We start from the raw sequence: 22,468 nt of genomic DNA, 5'->3' as shown, positions 1-22,468 counted from the left end.
AAATTGTTTGCTCCTTGTAGCAACGAAATTGATTGCTCATTTTAGCAATGAAACTTGTTTACTCGTTTGAGTAACGACCTTTATCTTCCATGAGAATATGAATGTTGCATCTTATATGGGCAACATACTTTATCTCTCATGATGACAAAGAACTTTGTTTTTACAAACTTATTTACTCATTTTAACAATATACTTTTATTATTGGAAACTTTTATCAAAACTTTGATTTCAATTCATGGAACCAATATTATTTTGTTTATCTGTGAGTACTCACCAACTATTTTTATAGTTGACGCTCGTTTTACATGCTTTTTCAGGAATCATCGAGTAAGTGGCACTTAGGGACACTTCACTTTTAGGAGCATTCGCATGTGTTGTATTTCAATTTACATTGTAATTTCTTTTAAAAGTTGTTCAAACCCATTGTGAATTTGTAATGATTTTTGATACTATGGTTGGTGTTGTCTTTTAACTTTTGCGATGAAACCCTTTGTACTGCCACGCCCTGTGTTTCCGCTTTAGCGGGGTGTGACATCTACCCCCTCCTTCCTTCCGCAAGAATCAACAGTTCAACAAACCTCCATTCAACCGTAACTTCAATCCACATAATAATCATCCTCGATATCCCAAAAGTTCCCTTCCACAACCGCAATCTCAAAATACTCAACCAAAGGAAGCACAACAGTCTATTCAAACCACTGACTCTGGTACACCCTCAGAAGACAAGACTGATGCTGTGATTTGCCACAAGTGCAACAAGGAGAATCATTTTGCAAGAGATTGTAAGGCTAATGTAGTAAAAGACAGAGCATTCTACCTTAGAATGGCTCAAGAATTGGAAGATAAGGAAAAGGCAAGGGCATACGTAGCCCATGTCAAAAGACACCATCAAATTTGGTCATCCGGAGATGAACATGAAGCCATCAGCAGTGTCAAAAGAAAAGGGAAAATCTGCATGCTGGCAACTGCAGATGATGATGGGTCTACAAAGCTGGAAAAGAACTATTGCTACATGGCAAAGGATGGAACTATAAGCATCGTCGAACAGGTAAAACTCATGATCCAAACTCTAAACTATAGCATGCATGACTGTCAACCCTTCATAAATGATCTTAATGACATGTGTGCTGCCGTCCTTACAGACTATAACAAAGCCTTAGATGAGAAGAACATTGCATCCCAAGAGATGTTCCATGTGAGAGGACGACTGGATATCAAAAGACTCAAAATGGCTATGTTTGAAAAGGACTTAGAGTTAGAAAAGGATGCAAGAATGTTGAGTGAAACACAATTAGAGATAACTTTGAACCAGAGAGATTTAGCTCAGAGTGAAATTGTACGCTTAAATCTTTTAATCGAAAAATTATTCAATGAAAGTGAAGCTATTGAAAGTTTGGTAAATAATGGAACCGTGGACAATACATACAATTGGGGTTGGTCAAATGGATATCCTACCGCAATGGATTCCTCACCCCGGTTCAACAAAGACAGACTGTATGTCCCTCCAGACCGAGAATTTCATTTCCCAGTCAATGACAAGACCTTTCCCGAAGACATCAAAACACACTTCGGTAGACTTCATAATCTAAGCAATAATTGTGTCATTTAAGAAATTGTGCCTGAGGTTTCGGGTCACACATGTGATCAAATTCCTATCTGTGGCACCATTTACCCAAATTATCAAACCTCATCCGTAGTTGATGAAGAAATTGTCATTGAGGGTCCCGAAGTCTCGAAAGACTTCCCATCTCTGCCCTCAGACCGCAGTGTCTCACACTGGAGAGTCAGAAGTCCCACAAAAGTCCCACTGAAGTCCCATCTCAGACATACTCTGCGGTAGTCAAATCATCTCTACCGCAGTCCTCAATAAAAGGAATTGTGACCCTTCAGCCAATTCATCATGAATTACCCATAGAGAACTTTGAAGTGGGTCAATGCTCTCAAACCCCTGAATCTTCAAGTTCGGATGACTCAAGCCCACGTTTTCAAAATTTTTCTTAGAATTCCAGGAAACCGCAGTTGAACATCAAAGACTGCGGTTCCCCAAAAACTTAAGCAAAAAAGGCTTTCAAAGAGGAAATTCGCTCCCGAGGCACAAATAGACAAATTTTTTCGAAAAACAAGAAGCATGTCAGATCTCTAAAGTCCAAAAGTCCAGAAAAATTTGTTTTCTCACACTATTTTTCGAAATACTCTCCCATCAAGAAAACATACAAAAAGGAATGTACAGTTTCAACAGTTATTCCTAATTCATCTGACACAGCCCAAAAGAGTGTAAAGTCTTTTCGAAACAATGGCTTTCAAGTCTATTCCTCAGATGATCCAAAATGGAAGGGTATCTTACCTACTCCAAGACTTTTAAAGTCACATCAAAATTTTAACAAGTGGAAGGGTATTCTACCAAATCCAACAAAAAGGACACAAAGATCTACATGTGCTAAACCTTTTACAAAACAAACTTTTTCAAAGCCCAACAACACTCATGTCAGATATTACCTACCTCACACCGGTCACAAGCCCAACTTATCCTTTAGATCGTTGACCAAACGTGGTGTCAGAACAAAAGATAAAATCTCAACCTGTCAATGTCACTGTAGGTGTCAAAAAGATTCATCATATGTCAAATCTAGTTGGAGTCAGAAACCTCGTAATTTCTCAAAAATACACAATGCTCCAAAACTGCACAAACACCTAGGACTAGGATTAAGAGTTGACAAGAAACCAGTCCCTGCAACCTCGGTCCATGCATCGTTCAGAAGCTCATCTGTTGTCCCAGGCTCCAAACTAGTTTGGATGCCTAAACTAACCGTGTAATTCTCAGGCTTTGTGCAAGGAGGAACAAGAAGAAGAATGGTTAATCGACAGTGCCTGCTCCTTCCACATGACTGGAAGGTTAGAATACATTCGGGATTTCAGGCCAATTTGCAACAGTGGAAATGTCACATTCGGCAACAATGCGAATGGGGTCATCCGAGGTTATGGTGTTCTCCCTACCGGGAACTTCTCTATTCAAAAGGTTGCTTATGTAGAAAGCCATAAACACAATCTCATCAGTGTTGGTCAACTATGTAAAGCAGGCCATCGAGTTGAATTTGATGATCAATTTTGCTATGTAATGACAAGTGATAGGAACACATGTTTAATCAAATCTCGATCCGAAGGTACTATGTATCCTCTGGATGTCTCTCTGATCATAGGCAAACCGCAATTATGTTTCCTATCCAAATTAGTATCTGAAGTCAGCTGGCTATGGCACCGCAAGCTAGTTCATCTCAACTTCAGATACATCAACAACTTGGTCACTGGAGAACTAGTCAGAGGACTCCCTATTCTCAAGTTCAGCAATGATACTCTCTATCCTGCATGTGAATGTGGAAAGCAATCCAAAGCAAGTCACCCCATGGTGATTGACTCTTCAATTTCTGAACCACTGGAGCTCTTGCACATTGATCTCTGCGGTCCATCCACCGTAGCCAGTCTCCATCACAAGAAGTACATACTGGTTATAGTAGATGACTTCACACGCTTCACATGGGATTTCTTCCTCAGACTCAAGTCTGAAACACCGCAGATTCTAATCAACTTCATCAAGGAAATAGAACTTCAGATCAAGCTGCCAATACGACGCATCCGTAGTGATAATGGAACCGAGTTTACTAATCATCTCCTCAACAGTTTCTTGGTGTCCAAGGGCATCACTCACAAGTTCTCAGCTCCCTACACACCGCAACAAAATGGGGTAGTAGAGCGAAGGAACCACACTCTAGTAGAAGCAGCCAGATCCATGCTCAACTTTGCACACCTTCCTCTCCACTTCTGGGCTGAAGTAGTAGCAACCGCATGCTTTGTACAGAACCGAAGCATTGTGTGCAAACGTCTCGATAATACACCGTACGAGGGCCTTAACAACCGAAAGCCAAATGTTCGTTTCTTTCATATCTTTGGGTGTAGATGTTTTGTGATCAACAACAGAGATCATCTTAACAAGTTTGCACCAAAGTCTGATGAAGGCATCTTCCTTGGCTACTCCACTAACAAGGTTGCTTATCGAGTTCTCGTTAGACGAACAAGGTTGATCATTGAAAGCTTCGATGTGAAATTTGATGACTATCACATCCGTAACACCCCTCCATCCACTGAAACCACAACAATCCTGGAAAGTCATATTCCTGCCTCTTCGGGTCCATTAAACCTAGTTGAAGTCAACTATGACAATCTCTTGGACCCTGTAGAAACAGCCAAATTATCCGAAGTTCTTGTGTCTCAAGAAGCTCAACAGCAGTACGCTAATGTATCTGGTCCATCACTATCCGAAGTAGCATCTCTCGATACTTCCACCTCGCCGGTTGAGGGGGAAAGCTCTACTCCGGATCAAGCAACAATCATCGAGGTTCCAGTACTTGATATAGCTCAAGTTCCCATCCACAGAGAATCATTACCATCAAACGTCTCCTCTGACTCGGATGATGAAAACATAGAGAACATTGACACAAGAACAGACTCTAGGATTATCACTCTTCCATCCGCAGTCCAGGGGGAACCTTCTCAGGTTCTAGAGGAACTCCCATCAGCAATCCAGGGGGAACCTCTTCCAACTGCTCAAGAAAATTCCATTCTTGCTCCAACAATCCAAGATGATTCCGCAGGATGTTCTCAAGTCCAGGGGGAACTGCCATCTCCAACTGCAGAGTCTTCTGATATCGAAGACAATCCCTCTACCGCAGCTGCTGATCATCTGCAACCCCGTCTACATGTATGGACGAAGGACCACCCACCAGGTCAAATCATTGGCAACCCATCCGCAGGCATCTATACTCGATCTTCCAAGGACTTATCTGATCATTGTCGCTACGCAGCATTTATGTCCTCGGGTGAGCCCCGAACGATCAAAGAAGCATTACTAGAACCTGATTGGATATCCGCAATGTAAGAAGAGCTAGAAGAATTCAAAAGAAACAAAGTGTGGCAGCTAGTCCCGAAGCCACATGGTCACACCATTGTTGGTACTAGATGGGTATTCAAAAACAAGCTGGATGAATCTGGTGCGGTAGTCAGAAACAAGGCAAGGTTAGTTGCAAAGGGCTATAGTCAACTTGAAGGTATTGACTATGATGAAACGTATGCTCCGGTGGCACGAATGGAAGCCATCAGAATCTTCTTAGCATACGCAGCCCACAAAAAGGTCAAGGTACACCAAATGGACGTAAAGATTGCATTTCTCAATGGGGAATTAAAAGAAGAGGTTTATCTTCAGCAAACTCCAGGCTTTGAAAATATTGAATTCCCAGACCATTGCTACAAACTTGAAAAAGCAGTCTACGGTCTGAAGCAAGCCCCAAGAGCGTGGTACGAGACTCTCTCTGAATTTCTTGTCTCATCCGGATACAAAAGAGGAGTGATTGATCCCACTTTATTTAGAAAAGCAAATGGTGATCACCTTATGACCAACAAGTTCCAAATGAGCATGAATAGAGAGATTAACTTCTTTCTAGGACTTCAAGTGAAACAAGTTCCGTAAGGGATATTCATTCATCAGGAAAAATACACCACTGAACTGTTAAAGAAATATTCAATGGACAACTGTTCTTCGGCTAAGGTCCCCATGGCCTTTGCATATAAGATCTCTGCTGATCCCTCAGGCGAATCTGTGGATCACAAGACTTATTGAGGTATCATAGGCTCCTTGATGTGTTGGATTAATGTCTAAGTCCATAACTATATTTGGTATGTACATGACCCGACCCGGCATGGTCCATTTGGGTTGCACTTCACCAGCACAATTTATATAGATAGTCTTTTGAGAATAGTATATTTATGATTTATATTAATATATTATAAGTTCTAATATATTAATATGGAATCATATTATTTAATTAGTATTGATCAAGAATTAATTTAGAATTAATTAAGTGATTAAAAAGAACTAATTAAATATGGACTCTTATATATATGGAATGGGCCAAGTTCATTTAGGTTGGGCTAAGCTTTCATGGATGGTCCATGGAGCTTTTAACCCATGGATCCTATGTAAATGAAAGGTCATGGGTATTAGGGTTTACATGGATGTAACCCTAATCCTCCATAATATATAAAGGGGTCCTTGGCTCACAAAATTGGCAGAAGTGTGTGAAAATAAGAGTGGGCCGATTTTAGTGTGCATACATATTCTCTCAAGTTCTTCCACGGTGTTTTGGTGATTTGTGATTCCATTTGAGGCTTCCAAACTATTAGGGCTAAGCTCTTAAAGCTTGAAGACATCAAGCTACATCAAAAGGTATGTCATCTAACTAGAACTTTGTAGTATAGGTGCTTCATAATATGCTAGTTAGGATGAAACCTTGGAATAGTTAATATTTGCATGTAGAATAGAGAAAACATAGATCCAAAGTTTATAGGGTTGCATGTACACCATAGGAGTGTTAGAATGCTCAAAACCCAACAAGGGTATCAGAGCCATGGATTGTTTTCTGTTATGTTGATGCAAATGTTTTATTTTCAAGTTGAAAGAAAAAAAAAGGAAAAAAAAAACATGACGTTTGTCAAATTTTAAGATAATTACTTGTTTTGTGAAAAAAGAAATATTTGTAAAATTTGAATCATTTGTTATATGAGTTGAATTAGGTCAAATTTAGTAAAAGATAAAATGATATGATTATTTTATTAGTTTTAAAAGTTTGATCAAAATGTTTTAAGGAGTTACATATTTTGTCATAAAATTTTGGAGCTCAAAAGTTTTTTTTAAAGTTGTGATCTTAAGGGTTTTTGAAACTTCCATAAGTTATGGATATGAAAGTTTAAAAAAAAAAAGAAAAAGAAAAAGAAAAAATATTTGATTCAAAGTTTTTATGGAGTTACAAAATTTGGTGTTAATGTTTAAAAGAATTCCATAACTTGTTCTTAAGTTATGGAACATGGAAAGTTTCATCATAAAACACCATTAATTCCATAAGTTATGGAATCCAAAGGTTTTCAAGAATTACAAAACTTGCCCTCAAGTTTTGGAATTTGAGAAAAGTTTTTTATGAAAAAAAGAATTGAATTCTAAAACTCTTGGGTTCATAACTTAAACAATTAATTAAATGGTTTTAATTTTGAGTTTAATAATTGGAATTATGATGTTTTGTTGAATAGTTCAAATTAACTTTTATGGACTTTATTAATAGTTAATTAAAGCGTTTAATTAAAAGAGTATTATTAATCCATAAATATATGGTTTGAGTTTAATTAAATTAAAAGTCTAGTTTAATTAATAGATTAAACCACCAAGTATTTTAAATGTCTAAAATACACCCTTATACTATTATAATATTAAAGTTTAATATATTATACGTATAAGAGCAAGTCGTCTTACCATTAGTAGGCCTCATTCACGAAGCCGGTCTATAAGGGGGGTATAAGGTTACTGCCTATAAAATGGCAGTTTAATGGGTGTCCACTCTCACTCACCACTTCCTTGACCGGTGGAGGGTCGTTAGCCGAACAGGTAGGACAAGGACAATAATTCTCCCTTCATTATAAGTATAATGATAAATACTAAGTAACTAAACACTTATAAATTCTCAATCTTAGTTACTTAGGAAAATGTGAATAAGGTGCTAATCCATGAAATTACACTTTGCACTTTGTTTAAGCTGTTAGTGGAGCGTGTGTGGTTAACCGGCACACTAACCTGGACTTAACAAGGTAGGCAAAGGGTAACTTAATGTTTATCATAGTATCGTTGGAGCGTGTGTGGTTAACCGGCACATCGATTGAGGGGTAAATATTAAGGTTACCAAGTATATTTCGATGGTTACTTCACACCTTGTTTTGTGATCCTCGGCATCCCACTCGAGATTGAAGCATGTCATTGAAAAGTTCAATGAATCTCAAAAGAATCTAGGAGTTTCAAAACCAATTAAAACCTAATAATACATTTCGTTTATCTTGGTGAAAATTGGTGAATCGTCATTCACCTACCTTCAAATATTTTATAGCTTGGATTACGGCGTCCCTCTTCCAAGTTATAAAATAGTTTGTTGGTTCCTAGCCTTAATATACCATATTCGGTGTTATATTAAGGACTTAAATCAACTGTACATGAATTTCTCCCATTGTTGACGTCTGGTTTAGACAACAATGATCTTCCCAAACTAAGCTTTCCTAATGAATGTGACTTCCCGAGTTTGGCTCATGGAAGTCATACTTCTCTTCCTCCACCTCCTCCAATTATTCTCCCTAACCCACAAGTTCAAGGTCACTCAAGCCCTAATGGCAAGCAAGGTCTATGTGTGATCACATCTTAGAGATGAAGTCACATGTTGACAAGCCGGGAGAGTTGGGTGTGAAAGTCTTGAGAAAGAGGGATGTTCAATCACTTTCTAAGTCACATAGTGAGTTCCTTTGGGACTAATATGAAACAGACTATGACATGAACCTTAATGATCATATCTATTTGCTTGGTGCTGCTGAATCAGCAATGATTTGGAACGATAGTAAAGCAAGTTTGATTAGAAGGTCAACTTCCCAAAAACTTTATGGACAGTGACAATGGTGACACTAGAAATCCAGAAAAATCATTCTCTTCCCAATGGAAAGGGATTGGCCATAGTCAACCTGGTTAACCAAATGGTAAAGAGAAAGGCTAAGTCTGAGATAGTCCCATTACCAAAGGGTCCATATGTTTATTTTGCCAAAGGAAGGGGCGTTGATTGCAAAGCTGCCAAATTTACCTAAGGATGTTAAAGTCAATAAGTTTGACTCTACATCAGGTAGAGCCCATTATCTAACTCTGTTAAGTTCTATTCTGAGATCCTCATTACATGATGTGACTGGGTAACATGTTGATGTTTTAAGAATCAAAGAATATAGAGAAATCTTAAAGGAAGTATATGTTGATTCTGATCGCGAAGGTGGATTTCGATTGCATCAGAATTTTGAGCAGTTGCTTAAGAAGTTATGATATATTGCTAAGGAATAGATAACAACCATTTTCCATGTGGATTGTAAGGATAAGTTTTTCCGCAAAGTTTTAAAATAAAAGAAAATTGTTTAATTTTATTTATTTGAAGTATCCTTACAATGGCATTTGTGGAAAATTGTTGCTTATATGATTCCACTGACAGCAATATTGGAAAATGGATTTGATTCTTTCATTTGTGGTAGTGTCTAAATTTACCAAATCAGGAAAGTTCCTCATCGCCCAAGTTTCAATTGGACCGAAACTTGGAATCATGCAAGTTGAATAGTATGATGAATGAGAACTTTCAAGCATTGGAAAATCAAGAAAAATTACTTGTTCACATGGATGTGTGAGTCAAGTGAAGGACTAAAGGGATCGAGTACACATTCTTGTGCACTGGTCATGTCCACCACAAAGCTCGTTAAGACTATTTGATTTACTAAAGTTTAGTAAATATGGTTATACTTACAAGTTTAAGTATAATTCTGAAACATTGGAAAAGTCTCAATGTATGGCAGAACCAATGGGAAGAATCAAATTAGGCAGAAAGATAAAAGTTTCTCAAATCTGAAAAGATGGGAGAGTACTTTAGTATCATGTTTATGATCATCTTAATGATTTAGAAATCATATCACAATTAGTCCTCTAAAGGTCATCTTAGTGCATTCTTATGACTAAGAAGAGGAGTCATGAATTGTTGAAATGGTTAGATCAGGAAGATGAGTCATACTTCGTTCCAAAACAATTCTTAGAGTCATACTCCAAGATTGTAACTTGAGTGACATATCTTAAAGAAAGGTTTAAAACACTTGTCAAATGTAAGAGTAAAAGTGTCCTACTCTTGTACATTTGAAATTGGTAAGTTGTGATGTTTTGGATAAAACAAAGACCAACTAAGGCCAATTGTGTGAAGTGTTTGTCTTGATAAAGAATCCGCACTATCTCTTGAATATTTGGCAAGATAGTCTTATATGTCAAGAGGATAGTGGGAGTCTTAAAGATCCTAAAAAGAATTTCAAGAACTAATCAAGAATAAAACCTGAGGTTCTTCACTAGCACACGACTTGAGGTTTATAACCTATCGTGTTGACATATTCTGTGCCCATTCCAGTTAAAGTTGACTTTACATAGGAGTTCTGAAAGTTCTCAATTGGTTGCATAACAACTTGGAAGCAATGGCAGGCCCTGTACTGCCAGGTGGCAAGAAGTTAAGATTGCATAAGTTCAGTCCATATGAGTTTGGATTTGTCATTATCCTTGTCTTGTGACTATGGTTTTGACGATTCACATGGATAAGAACACATACACCATAAAATCTAAGGGTCATAAGGTTTCTCTCCGATTCATGAAAATGATGGTGAGGAAACACTTCCACCAAGTAGATTTGAAGCAGATGGCAAAAGGTCTAAACAATTGAGACTATGATTACGGCATCCCTTTTCATAGTTCTGAAATTGTTTAGACACACATGCATGCTATCTAAGGAAAGGTGTATGATTTTGATAAAGTTTTATCAAAGGATCTCGTATCAGAAATCTGAACTTTGGTAAGAAAGTCAATAAAGTATTGATTTCTAGAAGTCCAGCTGATTTCTGAGTACATGTCAAAGCTAGTGGGAGCATAAGTGTTATGCTAATAATCATCATGTTAGTGGGAGCATGATAATTATTGTTAGTGTTGCAAGTTAGCAATGTTAATTATAGAAAACAAAAGTTTCAATTCGTGAGGCTGCAGGGATTGAAAAATTTGTTTTGCTATAATTAAGGGAGAGGATATACTTCATTTCAGTTCTAAAGGCTTAGATTGAGACCTTAATCATCTTTAGTCAAGAATATATATATATATATATATATATATATATATATATATATATATATATATATATATATATATATATATATATGAATTTCATGTTGGATTGGTTCAACTTAAGGAAATTCTATATATTGCGTTCTCAAAATTCGATTATGATTACGGCATCCCTCTTCATAGTCAAATTTTGAAAACATGGCAAATAAAAATATTGTAGCAAAAGACTGGTCTAGAATCATGTCTTTATGTGAGACATCATGAATCATGTACCATTTGCTTTGGGTACAGGATCGATTGCATGTGCTATAATATTTGTCATTTCTAAATTTTTCCAAATGCCCAAAGGCATTAAGAAAGGAAAAGGTCTTGAATTGGATATGACTAAAATGATTAAGCAATTGTCGAGGACAATCTGAGGTTTACCAAAGATTGGTTGCTCAGGGACAGTTGGAAGTATAGTGCTAATTTTGGAAGGACCATATTGACATATTTTGAAAATAGGCATCTCTTATTCAGAAGTGATAGTCAAAATGAGAATATGGAGTTGTCTCCATAGGTGGAATTTATCTGTGTAAGATTAGAAAACTTAATGCAAGAAGCATGTCCAAAGCAATGTACTTCGAATATGAGAGTTAGTTTCCATGGAGTTGATCTCCATTGGAATACCTTATAATGACTGTTGACAAGTCTTTGTGACTTTGTACATATTCACTACAGGAGGGTCAGTGCATATAAGTTTAAAATCTAAACAAATTTCGATAAATGATAGGAATTTGAAATTCTCACATTTTTCGATAAGGATTTGGGAGTATGAAATTAGAATCATTGAAATTATGTTCAATTGGTTTATTTCACAAAGTAAGGATCATAGACAAACATAGAGTGCATACTTGGTGTATGGCAAAACTATTGTTTAAAAAAAACATAGTGTACATGCTTGGAGCATGGGACAACTAGTGTTTTTAATTCAAGTATAAAGTTGATAAAACCGAAACAATGAATAATGAGTAATCAGTATGGTGATAAATAAAAGTCTTTATTTATATTCATAGGTTTTGATACCATATTTGATTCATTTATTCTTGTGTTTCACTTTGCATGTTTTGACTTCCAGAATAACTAAGTCGCTCTTCCTGAATGATTAAGTTATTCAAACCATCCACAGTCGGTCATATGTTGGAAGTAGATATGAATCAAGACTGTCATGGGTTGGTTTGTAGAGTTCCAAGTTGGTGGACAAAGTGGTGCTACAACACTCATGAGTGCTCATAAGTTCTGAGTATTGGATTCAACCCACACTCATTTGAATCACTTCATGGATTTTATCACGAGTGATCATGAGACGATAATATCTTATATTCTAAAAACCTAGAGATATGAGTTGTTACTATGAGTTGGTTATACATTGATTGCACGAAAACGCATTGGTAACTCGATGTTATAAAACATGCCTTTGTGTATGATTCAACAAGTAGTAGAACAAGCCATATGAGTCGAAGTTTATCCATTCCTTTTACCTTCGGGATAAAAGCGATATCTGTGGGCCCCTCGATGATTTAGCGATGACACATGTGAGTTCTTGGCCAAGCCAGGACTGATTTGATTTGTTCAATCAGTCAGTCATCATAAATCGAAAATCAGGAAACCACAATTGGACAGAGAGAATGATTATAATCCATGTCTCGGTCCATATGATATCTAGAATGGAGGAATATATGATCCCTTATCTAATGGACAAGTCATTGACAAGGTCAGAGTTTGACAGCGGCTTTAAGAGCTACGATTGCCAGTTAGGTTTTGAAGTCATGCTCAATAATAGTTTTAGACTTATCCAAGTGGGAGACTGTTGGATTAATGTCTAAGTCCATAACTATATTTGGTATGTACTTGACCCGACCCGGCATGGTCCATTTGGGTTGCACATCACCGGCACAATTTATATGGATAGTCTTTTGAGAATAGTATATTTATGAGTTATATTAATATATTATAAATTCTAATATATCAATATGGAATCATATTATTTAATTAGTATTGATCAAGAATTAATTTAGAATTAATTAAGTGATCAAAAAGAACTAATTAAATATGGACTCTTATATATATGGAATGGGCCAAGTTCATTTAGGTTGGGCTAAGCTTTCATGGATGGTCCATGGAGCTTTTAACCCATGGATCCTATGTAAATGAAAGGTCATGGGTATTAGGTTTTACATGGATGTAACCCTAATCCTCCATAATATATAAAGGGGTCCTTGGCTCACAAAATTGGCAGAAGTGTGTGAAAATACGAGTGGGCCGATTTTAGTGTGCATACATATTCTCTCAAGTTCTTCCAAGGTGTTTTGGTGATTTGTGATTCCATTTGAGGCTTCCACACTATTGGGGCTAAGCTCTTAAAGCTTGAAGACATCAAGCTAAATCAAAAGGTATGTCATCTAACTAGAACTTTGTAGTATAGGTGCTTCATAATATGCTAGTTAGGATGAAACCTTGGAATCGTTAATATTTGCATATATAATAGAGAAAACATAGATCCAAGGTTTATAGGGTTGCATGTACACCATAGGAGTGTTAGAATGCTCAAAACCCAACATGATGTACCTCACCGCAAGCCGGCCAGACATTGTCTTTGCAACAGGTGTATGCGCAAGGTATCAGGTTGACCCAAAAGTGTCACATTTGACCGCAGCCAAACAAATACTACGGTACCTGAAAGGAAGCAATTCTCTTGGATTATGGTACCCCACAGGCAATGACTTCAGCCTTCAAGCATTCACAGATGCGGATCACGCAGGATGCAGACTAGATCGAAAAAGCACCTCAGGTGGATGTCAATTTATGGGTGGAAGAATCGTCAGCTGGTCATCAAGGAAACAAAGTTGTGTATCTCTGTCTACCGCAGAAGCTGAACATGTGGCCGCAGCCAGCTGTTGTTCACAAGTACTATGGATGAAGACACAACTTTTGGACTACGGATACAGGATGCTGCAGATACCAATTTACTGTGACTCTGAAAGTGCTATAGCGATTTCTGACAATCCTATTCAGCACTCCAATACCAAGCATATTGAATTACGGTATCACTTCATCAAAGACCACATCCTGAAAGGTAACATTGAACTCATCTTTGTCCATACTCATGAAGAGATTGCTGATGTGTTCACAAAGGCACTTGACTCTACAAAACTCAACAGTTTCTTACAAATGTTAGGAATGATGAATCCGGACCCACAATTCTTTCTGAATTAATAGGTACCGCAGACCATCCCTGGTCTCTATTGCGGTCCTAACTGATGTTACTTATGATAGATGGTTTTCGTATATCCTGTGTACCGCAGTCTATGTACCGCAACCATATATCATATTTATCCTTCACTGGTCCTTATTTTTTGTTGTTACTAACTTCTTGTAAAAGTGCTCTCCTCGGTGCTTCTACTGCAGGCATACATCTACGCATCCGCAATGACAAATGATCCATCCGCAATGGCAAAGGATCCATCCGCAATGAAGTTTTCATCCACAATCACGTTAATAGTTTCTCAACTGTTTCATTAATCTTTGAATCATGGTGTTCTATTTAATGATCCTTCATTAAATAAGAAAAACATTAAATAAAAACATTCCTTGAGAAACTGTCCCATCTTCTTTTTGAATAAACCTTGTGTCAGACCTATTTTAGGTATGATGACAAAAAGAACGTTTTTCCATAAACAAATCCTTAATCTGTCTTTTCCACTTACCCAAGACGTCCAATCCGTTACAACTTCTCTCTACACAACGGATTAAACCAACCCTCACCACACGATCACTAGACGTGATGATGTACGTCTGACATTTCATAAAATGTGGCTGAGATTTCACTTCCCAAATCAAAAGAACCCTCAAACGTTTTATCTTTACCTTATTCCTTTTACCTAGGGTACAATCGTTTACTGTTCACCTCCATCCCTATAAAAACCTTTCTTCTTCCCCAAGAACAGTTTACCCTCTCTGAACTTTGAATCCTTTCTCCATTTTCACACTCTGTTTCTATACTTTCTCTCAAACTCCTACAATGGTGAAATCCGGTGTATCCAAGAAACACTACAAAGCATCTGGATCAGTGAACCCTACTGGTTCAGACTCTGCTTCAAGACATCCCACACCTACGATTGCCTCAAGTAATTTCAAAGCTGTATTCGAAGACCATTCATCTTACAATGCTCCAATCAAGCTAATGATCAAGTTCTTGACGAATCACCCTCTGTTTGGTCCATTCGATTCGTTCACAGATGTTGTCCCGCTTTCAACCCTATTCAAATGTGCCTTTTCAGCTTATCTACCACTCGAGAACCCACAAGAAGTGCATCTTAACCTTTTTAACGATTCTTTGGTCATTCTGTCTAAAGAAAATTTTCTCTCTGCCATTAACCTTCTTGTTCATCCCTCAATCAAGATTTTTACTCCATCCATGACGGACATCACTTCTGCACTTTACCAAATGGGATATCAGAAGAAAATCAAAGCCATTGGGGTATTCAAGAAAAACCAACTACCTGCGGTCTGGAAATTCGTTTGCCATTTTCTCATCCTCAGTCTATCCGGCAGAACCGGAGGCACGTATAATATGGGACTCAAACTCCTAGAGTTAGTATGGAGTATCTTCACTGGCCATGATGTCAATTACGGTCAGATACTATGGGATGATTTTCTGCAATACATCCCCAAGGAGAGCCCAAGGGAGAACCCTACCGAACTTACATTTGCAAGATTCTGGTCCCTCTGCATTTCAGACCTCCATGCGGATGTAGGAATCAACATGGGTAACGACATCAACTTCTTTGTCACCAAGGATCTCAAAAGGTACAATCCCTCATCTAATCAATCTGTTTTTGGACCTATTAGAAGACTTCCAACCCACATTCTCACCACTCTTGGTCTTGAGACTGCTGATGTCTCAGATCATATTGAGGCTACGGAAGGTATTGCCCCATACCCTCCTACCCTGCCTCTTCCAACCCCATCCGCAATCATTACCCCTGGAAGTACCGCAGTCCCATCTTCCACTACACTCTCCAATCTTTCTCAAAGAAGAAAGAAACTAGCCTCAACCCATCAAGGCCCCCACAACGTCGCAAAGAAACAAAGAACCCCAAAGAAAGATGCTCCCAAACCAACCGCACCCTCAAAGAAACGCAAAATCACCCCAACCGCACCCACAAATGATAGTGATTCTGATGAGGATGCGCAACCAATTGCCATCCTTAAGAAAAGAAAAACCAATCCCACTGCCCAAATGTGTGACCGGACTGATACCTCAGCCTCTCAAAAGGCTCCGATAGTCCTTGGGGTGGCCGCAGACCCATTCAACACCACAATCGAATACCACTCAGGCTCAGAGAGTGAGTCTGTTTCACCGTATCGTGGAGACTCCCCCCCAGTTCAATCCCAAGAGGATAACACTGGTTCTCGCCCTAAGGTCTCCAGGGCTTCCCGACTGCATTTATTTTCTCCTGAGGAGTTGAGCTCCATCCTCTTGAATGTAACCCAAACACTTCAAACACCTTCCCAACCGCAGGGCACTTCTTCCCCCCTTGCCGGAACTGAGCCGAGGCCAAACTTGACTCCGGGTCAAGGAGACCGAGGAAGCTCAGGAAATCCTACTCTGCTTACATCAGTAACAGGTGGTTTAGGCACGGTGAGCACAAATGTGCAAGGATCCGTGGACCCGAAGGACACTTCGGTGCGATACCAAGGATTTGACGGTGAAGAATCTCATGACTCATGGTTACACTACACTCCCGTGTCCGAGGTCGACATCAAAAAGTATGCCGCTTTCCGTAGGGCATTCCAAGCAAGAAAAGATCAACAAATCAAGCAACAACAGCAAAAGGAACAGGAAATCCAATCTGTGGCTAAGTATTGGGCAGATGCAATTAACAATGCCAATACTGTAGCCACCATCCTGAAAGTCCAAGACTGGATGTATGAGATGGTTGAGATGATCCGCAAGGCTCAGTCCACTCATGACGATACCGGTGCTTCCACAGTCCCTCCAACTCCAAATGTTCAAGAATCACAAGACGAAGGAACCACAATAGAAGTCAGCTCTACTCCCACCTTCGGTTTTGATGATGTTGATCTTCAGGAGGTAAATCAACCCTCTCCCTCTGAAGATGATCTCATGATGTTTCATGAAGAAGAAGAATCCAGTGGCTCTCATAATTCAACTTCTAAGCCTAAAGAGAAGAAGAAAAATAAGAAGAATGCGGTAACAAGAAAAGAATTTTTGAGCCTACAAGCAAAGGTCGATCAGATTCTCGCTGCGGTCAAGCCAACTCAACCGCAACCAGAAGACATGCCCGGACCGCAGTCCTTATTCGAAAGGATAGAACGCTTGGAAACTTGTGAGAGATTGGCTGCTGAACGAATTTCTCTCAAGGTTGAAATGAGAATTCGGTCCCTTGATAACAATCGTCAAGCAGATCACAAGGAATTCATGGCTGCTGCGGAACGCCTCATCTCTGAGGTGACCGCAATCAAGAAAGATCTACTAGCAGCCATTGCAGACCAATCCACCCAATCTCAAAAGCTGATAGCTGAGACTCACACTGCATATGAGTCCACTATCTCAGTCCTTCAAGCTACTATCAACCGACTGCAACGATCTTTGTCAACCAACTTTAATGGTCCTGAAATCCTTCAACTCACTAAAGAAATTCACAGGCCGCTCTTCAACTCCACCATCCCCAACAATCAACAGTTGGCGGATGTCCTTAAAGCCCAGTTTTAGGAAGTTTTTGCCAAGGTTGATGGTCTCCGAAAATGGCTCGAGGAAGCTCCTGCGTTACATTCCTCAAGAGGGGGAAGTGAAGAAGAAGACCATCACTCCAATTATTCCAAAAGCATCTCACAACATCAAAGTCCCCCCATCATTACAGAAAAAATCCCCACACCGCAACCTTCACCGCCACCATCTCACAACACTCCACCGCCAAAAGATATCACTCCTGAGAAACCAGAGACTCCTCCTCATTTCAAAAATCTGGTGGATCACATGTCCTCTCCAAGCTCAAATGACTCCCCTGCCACAACTCAAAAGAAAAAAGACTGGAAAGCAGCTAAACTTGCTGAGCTCATATGGAGAGAATGCGGTTTTGACACTGTCATGGATGAATCCTTGATAAACTCTTGGATTAATCCCCACCGCAGATTGTTGGATGACGACTACAAACCATATCTCACGAATACTGAACCCCCCTCGGATGGCTACTGGGATGTTCCAATCTCCCCAAATTCTAAATACTTCACAGTGTTTGAGCAGTTTGACCGCAACCTTCCAGACCACAAAAAACTGCCAATGGAATTCGAGAGACTTAACCGATTTTATGCAAAGCATGCCTCTCCCATTGAGAAAATCTGGTCTAACGATAGACCATCCGCAGTCAAAAACTACAAGCCCGGGAAGTTCATAAAGGCTGACTTCATCCAATACACTCTCACAAGAAGGACACACAACTATGTCCGCACCCAAGCTGACTTCCCCTGCATGAATCCTGAAGAAGTCTTTCTTATAGCAAAGGTGTTCCAGAACAAGTCGGAGAAGCACCCGAAGATGAAGATAGCGCTTGAAAGGGCTAGTACGTTTTTGAAGGAAACTGTATATGATTTTGCTAAAATCGACGCACACATCTACCCCACCATTGCCAAAAATTTCGATCTACCACTACTCGATCCTGCATCAATGCCTACCGAAGGTTATCAAGAAAGATCCTTAGGTGCAACCAACCTCCCTGAACTCGGAGTCATTTTCAAAAGGAAGACCGATAAAGTCAAATACATCATTCCCATGACTGCCATGAATCGCCTCACCAGGAAGCAACTTGAAATCTGTCGAACCACAGTTGAAAGATCAAAGCACACAACTGCCGAAGTCAAGTTTGAGATTTTAAGAAGAATCACTTGGATGCAAAATATGAGGAAGTTTTGGTGGATACTGATCAAGTTTCTTAAACTTGATAGCTGAAGAAAAGTTAAAGATGTCACTTAGGGGGAAATTGTTGAATCATAAAAAGTGACCCTCTTGAACTTCAGCTACCGCAGTCTACAAACACCCGCAGTCAAGCTCCCTCATCAGCAACCGCATCTTAAGTCATCTAGCCAACCGCAGTCACTTTTACTTTACTTAGTTTATTAATCTTTCTGTAATACTCTCTATTGTCCAGTATGCCTTGCATGGCTACTCTTAGAGAGTGAATCAAATGTAATTCTTGAGACTCTATAAATGGAGCTCATTCTCACTTATTCCATATCAATCTGAATATCTATCTCTGAAGCTATTTTTCTTATCTCTCTATCTGATTACGCATCTCTTCTTACTCTCAAACCTTACTAGAACATAACTGATTACAATCTCTCTTCGGAGCAAGTCTCTTGTGACTTAATCACTAAGTTTGATCTCACTTATTAACTTGGCTTGAATGCATTCCTTGTTATGAATCAACTTATGTTTATTCTTGATATAACAATTGTTGTCATTTCCATTTCTTTACTTTCCGCAACTAACTCTTTAACTATCTAACTCTAACTTATTAATATTATTGTTGAGCTTTTACATCCTTCGAGATTAACTATTCCGCAATATACTTGTTCTAACGTTTGTTCAAGTCTGTCTTAAAGTTTTTCTCTCAACAATTGCTCTACACAAGGATGAGAAAAACCAACTTTATGGAAGGTGTTGAGGTGTTTACGACCACACTAAAAGTGTATGGCCGTAAACTCTCCAAATGGTCTCATTTAGGGTCTTAAAGCCAAGGAGTTTCAAAGGTTCAAGTGTCCCAAAGAATAACTAGTGTCTAGAAGTGTTTAAGGTTCAAGACTTGACAAATACAAGGGTTTACGGCCAAGGGAGATTCTCTTTGGCCGTAAACTCTCATTTATGTTGAGTTTGGTGATGTTTCAAAGCTAGGATCTAGTATCTAACATGGTTAACTAGAAGATAGTTGGAATACTCACACTTTTGAGGCCCTTTGAGGAGTTTTTGGCCACCAAGAACAAGTGTGTGTTCTTGGTGAAAGATGAAGATCTAGCAAAAGTCGATTTCCCTGGATGAAATCAAAAAGTGATTCGTGAGAAAGAAGGGTAATAAAGAACTAGGGGAAAGAATCACTTACTTTTTGAAGATTGGGAGTAAAAGTCTCGATGATACTTGAGAGAGAATGGAAGAGTTCTTGAGGTGAAAGTGTGAGAATGAAGGAAAAGTGAAGGGAAAGGAGTCTTATAGGGGAGTTTACGGCCAGCCATGACTTTATGGCCGTAAACTCATGAGTCTTGGCCGTGAACTCCTTTTTGGTGGAGCTAAGGCTTGAATGTTGCACAGTGTCTCTAGCAGGTACATTCTAACACTCATTCCTCAAGTGTACTAGGCTTAAAACCCAATAGAATGACCCTTAACAAGGATAGAAGGCAAAAATATTTTTGGGTTGTCACATCATGCCCCCGTTAGATGGAATTTCGTCCCGAAATTAGCTTTCTTAGCAGTACTACTGGGGTTGTGCTCCTCTGATTAGCAGAATACCAACTCGTAGACCTGGCACTTTGCCCTACTGTTCATGATAGGATTCGTACTTGGTCCATCTATTATTACTTCGTGTATACAAGTCGTATATAATAAGGATTAGTAAGACGGTCGAATGTGCGACTCTGCCCCATGTCCACAACCAAACAAGGAACACGAGATAGGGCGGAAACACACATACTAGATCTGCGTAATCATAATCATATACTACTCTCGCGTATACACTTAATAGTGATAGGTGGGCTGTATTTGTCCTTAGCCTCTGTGCTTGAACTGGGTCTGCCTCTGTGCTTGAACTGGACGAGTAGTATTTCAGAAAGGTCTGTGGACATATGACGGCAAGGCTTCGGAGGACAAAGTACTCTTCGCATGAGTACTTCGGGGTTTAGAATACAAAAAACAAAACTGAGGTTTTAGGTCGGACTGTCGTTACGAATGACGAAGGTTTCGTGAACTTGACGGCCGAGGCGACAGAAACATATGAACTTAGTATGGTGAATACCACGCCAACTCATGACGAATGATAGAAACGGACTCTTTACTGAAAAAAGTTTGGCCGATTTGAAAGAAACGCACGTTAGACGATGATGTACTCCCTAGTGTGCTTGAAAATGTACACTTTGTAAATGTTCTAGTGCTTTCTGTTTTCCTCTTGTTGTTAACACTTCTACGTATCGTACGACGATCTGCGCGTACATACCGCGAAAGTGATTTGTTATCTAGCATCGATACTTAAACTACGATCCTCCTTGGTACCACTACGGTCGCCTTGAATATACAAGTTATGAATAATTAAGATGAATTGGACGGTCGATTGAGTAACTCTGCCTCAAATCCACAACCAAACAAGGAACAGGAATTAAGGCGGAATCACTCACTCTAAGTCTGTAAAATCTTAGCTATGTACAACCCTTAATGTACATACTAAGCCATCATAGCTTCTCAGAACGGATCTCTTAGTTCTCTTGAATACTGTAACCTACTTCATTAAGTGAGTTATTATAATTACTTTTAAGTGTTATCCCCAAGTTTTAATCTTATATAAATATAAATCAATTTTCAAAGCAATTACTATTTCGAAAACGTACCACTGCTTGATGGCGAATCCGAGGTCGATTCTCCTACGATGATCATCAGAATTTGTCCATCCGCTCTTGAGTTCTTTGTTAGCGGGCAGTCCTTCTGGTAATGTCCAGTCTCACCACAGCCATAGCAGGCTTGGTTTTCTTTAACTCCGGGGACTTGGGAGATCGGTTGAGCTGGTGCCCTACAGAAACAGACTGTGTGTACCTTTCTGTGGCAGTTCAGGCACTGCATTTCCCGACATACTCCAGTGTGGTGATAGTTGCACTTTCCACACTTTGGGAGGGTTCGAGCATATCGACTGGCAGGTGCTGGAGTAGCAGGTGTTGTGGCGGCGTACATAGTACTCGTTTGTTCTTCCCGCGGGGTGTCCTATGTTGTTCGTTTCTTCTTCCTCTTGTTCCCCGACTTCCGTTTATAGTCCTCTTCCCTCGATGGCTCGGGAACAGGGACTTCTACACCATGGCGGACTCTGTGGTCGATGAGTCGCTGAGCCAGGCGTTTAGCACTGTCAAATGTGGCTGGGTTAGAAGACATCACATCTCCTTGAATCGGGGCAGATAGACCCCAGAAGTATCTTTCTATCTTCTTGCTCTCCGGGGTAACCATCCCGATGCATAGAGCTGCTAGGTCGATGTTCCAGCTTTTGAACTTCGCCCAACGGTCAGTATTCTTCCAGCATCAACTCTTTTAGGTTTTCCCAACCTATTGAGATAGCCACTGATAGGGTCAATGACTTTACATGGCTGTTCCACCATGTCAGGGCTCTGTCAGAGAAGGTGCAGGAAGCAAACTTCACTTTGCTCCCTTCAGGGCACAGACAGATTTCGAAGACCGAATCTATTTTCTCAAACCATCGCATCAGAGCGATGACTCTACCATTTCCATCGAAGGAATTAGGTTTGCAGTTCATGAAGTCCTTATACAAAAACTCCCTTGGGTGTTCGTGAGTAATTCCGAGGTTGGTTAAGTGGGTACCGCTACCAGATCCGAGGGTACCACTTTCACCGAAGTGAGGTAGAGCAGTTGCCACTGCGGAGCATATCGCTGCTTGAAGAGCAGCAGGATCAAAT

This window comes from Lactuca virosa, chromosome 3, assembly GCF_052849685.1.
Source record: "Lactuca virosa cultivar CGN04683 chromosome 3, Lactuca_virosa_CGN04683_v6, whole genome shotgun sequence".
Classification (NCBI taxonomy): Eukaryota; Viridiplantae; Streptophyta; class Magnoliopsida; order Asterales; family Asteraceae; genus Lactuca; species Lactuca virosa.
Note: the sequence above shows the minus strand (reverse complement) of the source record.